We start from the raw sequence: 4,289 nt of genomic DNA on the forward strand, positions 1-4,289 counted from the left end.
GTATCCGTTGTCATGGGGTGGTGAGTTTGTAGTGGTGAAAACTCAGGAACACAGGAACAAGGAGACTGACTGGCAGAGAACGCATGGAAACAAAACAAACTTAGACGACGCTCGACGAGGATCCGACAAGGAACACAGACAAGAGGAGGGACGAAATACACTGGGAAGGTAATCACAGGAACGAGAAACAGCTGGGCTGAGTCTATCAGGAAACAGAACCAAACACAGAAAAACCTCAAAATAAATGTACAAAGAACTCAAATCACAACATCCGTGTCCATAAGCTGTAGCAATGGTGCTCAATCGAATGAGTTTTCTTCTTCCGGTCCACAGGACGCGCCATCGAGGACCAATAGCAGCTGCCGTAGTAAGCCGAGCTCAGCAAGCCAGCTCTGATTGACTGGTGTCTGGATTGCTTTATGTATATTGTTTTATAGTTGATGCCTGTGACTGATGCTGATGTAAAGAGACCTTTCTACTATGTAGTTGAATTTTGTTAAAGCTACAGTGTATAACTTTCATAAAGTATATACTTTTCCATATTTGTTAAAACTATCACCAATGTTAAGCATCTATCTGCTATTATTGGCAGCTATGCTAACTAGACTGAGCATGTTGGTTAGGGGTCCTTGGAATTGTCCTAACATTTCCCCCCTTTTGACTCTTTGCAACTATGTCACTTAATCATTAGAGATGCCATGACAGAGTTGGATTGGAGGATTGAACAGAACAACTTAAATTGTTTTTCAAAGTTGTTTTTGCCAGTTTGTTCATGGCTTCTACTTGTTTAAGTCAAGCTAATTTGTCTGTGAACATAACACACTTTTTTTTATAGATGGCAGAAAACTAGCTTAGAAACCAACCCGTACCTCCTCCCTCCTGATGTGTTGATCAAATTGTTGACTTTGCCTGAATTCATACCACATGATTTATATAACTGTCACTCATGCCGGAGCAACCTTAAAAAGATACAAATGACAAGATGCTAACCAGTTTTTTCCATATATGTTAGACTACATGATGCCGGCATTGACTCCATGGTTATGTTAGACGCGTACCTTCTCCATAATACGATATTTGATATCTTTCTAATTATACTTACTTATACAGCATACAAATGTTAGGCTTCTTACCTTGTAAAAAATGTTCGCTGCGAGTCTGCGATTACACGGAGGGCTGACAGTCCTTATGATTGACAGCTGCTGTCCATCCCCGCCATATCTTTCGTCATTAAAAATTACACAAAAAAATGACAAGTTTGATTTGTATCCTCGTCTGTATCCTCGTCTGTTTGTGCATCCTGAGCATCCTGCAAAGAAAATTCGGAAGTGTCAGATTTCCAGTGCAAGTGTTGTATGTTAAAAATACAGTGTTGATTTAGAAACCATATCAGGCAGTTCCTCCCACAATTGTAACATATTTGTGACATCACATCAGGGAAGGAGCAACAGATAGGGTGGGGGTTGCAGCAGGACCCCAGCCTGGACCCACAGGGGGCACACATGGAAGGAAGAACATGCCTTCAGGGATCCAAATTTTCTTTATAACATTTGTGTAAAGGAGAGTTCTCTTCTGTTAAAAACTGTATATGATACCCCAGTAGGTTACATAGTAGGGTGCCCCATTGTTGACTCATGGTTGCTAAAAACCTTACCAGACTGACTGATTTTAGTGACATAGTGAGTGTAAAATATTGAATAAAATGTTGTGGTACATGACTGGCTTTATTTTCACTCTTATATTTAACTTTATGACACACAAAACTACAAATGAATCATCCTTATTGTCTCCAGGTGCATTCTGGGTAAAGCTTGTCACCAACGTCATCATCAGTCACTTGGCAACAAATGGCAAACTAGCTAGAGCATTTCTACTGACTAGTTAACATGTTTTGAATTTGTGTTGTTTCATCATTAGTGACCAGTAGCCTGATGTTTCTGTTCTTCTCTTGGTTTCAAAATGACATAGTCGCTCTCTGTGGTGATGAAACTTGTTAGCGCCGCTGTTGCGGGCATGTCCATGTTGTAAAGTTAAATTATCATGAGCTTTATTATTTGGGCCCGTCATTAGCCCCGCCCCCCCGCCCACGCCGTCTTGTTCCGTTACTGCGTCATATGTTTGCCTGAGGAGCGGAGGCAGCAGTATGGTGTCTTCTGGAGCTTATCATAACAAGATAAGTTCCATGTTAAAATGATCATGTTTTTGACTGTTTTTTATGGTGTGTCATGTTGGTGACTGAAGGCTGTTATGATGACTTCAACACATTTCTTCAGACAGGTTGGCACGACTTAATGCTGTCCAAATTTTGTTCTATAAGCTGACTAATTTATTTAGTATTTATTTCTGACTTTCTTATGCTTTATCTTGTAAACCAGGTGTGCAGAGTAATTTGAATGAATATGACGGTGACACACACAGGTGAGTCTGATTAGTTTTGCTCAAACTACTTTTTAAAATACTTATTTATTATCCTAATGTTTCTGCTATATTTCCTGTTTTTCCTTCCAGGCTGGAAGTCTTCCTCCTTCATGTTGGCGAAAACAAGAGCAGCACCAAAGACACTTCAGCATCAGTGATCACAAGACCATCCATGGCCACTTCCAATGAACTTTCAAATCACACTTCACCTTCAATGCAAAGTACCATGAATGAATGACCTTTGTTGTATATTGCTGTCAGTGCTGTTTGATGTTTTGAAATAAAAGTAGATTACATACTGCAACTGGTGCGGGTGTTTTGTAGCATCTAATGTGGCATCTAATGTCTTTTAAAATGAATTTGGGGATTATTGATGGCCAGTAGTTTCTGGGGGAAAAAAAGTTTTTAATTGCTCTAGTGGCTTTTATTTGGTAGTAAATTGACAAATAAAGTGGGTAATGAGAGAAGGGGAAGACTGGGAAGCGAACCCACGACAGCCTCATTGAAAACTAGAGCCTCCATATGTGGGTTGTGCTTAACCACAGCATACCCTGCCAGTAGTATTTCAAAACTCAGATTTCTATGTTAATATATACTTCACACCGTTCTGTGTTACATTAAGATGTTCATAGTGTTAACTTTTGACAATATACACTAGTTGTTGGGTAGATTAACACTGAAGTATATTTGATTTCAACTACTGTGTTGATTCAACTCTATCACAAATAACACTTTCAAAAGTGTAACTTCTACACCATCCGGAGTGGACCAATATAGACACTTTCAAAGTGTTGAATTTAACTCTGTTGGAGTTGATGGAACACTTCCAAATTTGCTGTGTGGGACCATTTTTAAAGTGAAAACAACTAAATAGAAGCAATATTAGGTAGGTTACAGATGTCTGCTTTTAGCCTAGCTTTAAAGGAGCGCATTGGCTGTTTTTGATGTCTATCATAGCAGAGTGGGCAGAGTTCTGGATAGCGTCATGTCATGTGCAAAGGGTCAGTATGGCACCCCTGGGCAATGTTGCTCCCACTCAATTAATCTCCAGTGGAACTTGCGCAATGCAGTGACATGCAGGCTGGTGATGCAACACAGTAAAATTAAAAAATGATCCACATTTGTCACCGCTGTTGCGCTCGTGTCCCGTGTTTTGGAGTCACCCCAAATAGAGGAAAACTTTTGCCTTTTGCTGGCGCCTTGTGTATGTCAAGCCTATTGGTTAACTTTGGAAAAAGTTTGGCTCTCTCTTCCTCTGGATCCCAAGTCCTCTCGGNATCCAAATATAGCTACAAAGGAAAGTCTTATCCTGATGAAAACTGTGTATGATACCCCAGTAAATTATATAGTAGGGTGCCCCATTGTTGACTCATGGTTGCTAAAAACCTTACCAGACTGACTGATTTTAGTGACATAGTGGGTGTAAAATATTGAATAAAATGTGCTACATGACTGGCTTTATTTTCACTCTTATATTTAACTTTATGACACACAAAACTACAAATGAATCATCCTTATTGTTTCCAGGTGCATTCTGGGTAAAGCTTGTCACCAACGTCATCATCAGTCACTTGGCAACAAATGGCAAACTAGCTAGAGCATTTATACGTATTACGTTAACATGTTTTGAATTTGTGTTGTTTCATCATTAGTGACCAGTAGCCTGATGTTTCTATTCTTCTCTTGGTTTGTTGTACTTCATGTCAGATGGACTTCAAAATGACATAGTCGCTCTCTGTGGTGATGAAACTTGTTAGCGCCGCTGTTGCGGGCATGTCCATGTTGTAAAGTTAAATTATCATGAGCTTTATTATTTGGGCCCGGTCATTAGCCCCGCCTCCCGGCCGACGCCGTCTTGTTCCGCTACTGCT

The 4,289-nt window shown here is 40.1% G+C and overlaps 1 long non-coding RNA gene across 1 annotated transcript in view; it reads right to left on the reverse strand.

The window, feature by feature from the left end:
- LOC106941109 (uncharacterized) overlaps window positions 1–4,289 on the reverse strand; it is a 19,068-nt gene that overhangs the window by 6,185 nt on the left and 8,594 nt on the right. The window contains exon 2 of the long non-coding RNA XR_001423267.1: window positions 3,142–3,149. This is a non-coding gene — a long non-coding RNA (uncharacterized LOC106941109). The remainder of the gene's footprint in view (window positions 1–3,141; window positions 3,150–4,289) is intronic.

Source organism: Poecilia latipinna, unplaced genomic scaffold, assembly GCF_001443285.1.
Source record: "Poecilia latipinna isolate Pla-1442-1.1 unplaced genomic scaffold, P_latipinna-1.0 Scaffold3499, whole genome shotgun sequence".
NCBI classification, from domain to species: Eukaryota; Metazoa; Chordata; class Actinopteri; order Cyprinodontiformes; family Poeciliidae; genus Poecilia; species Poecilia latipinna.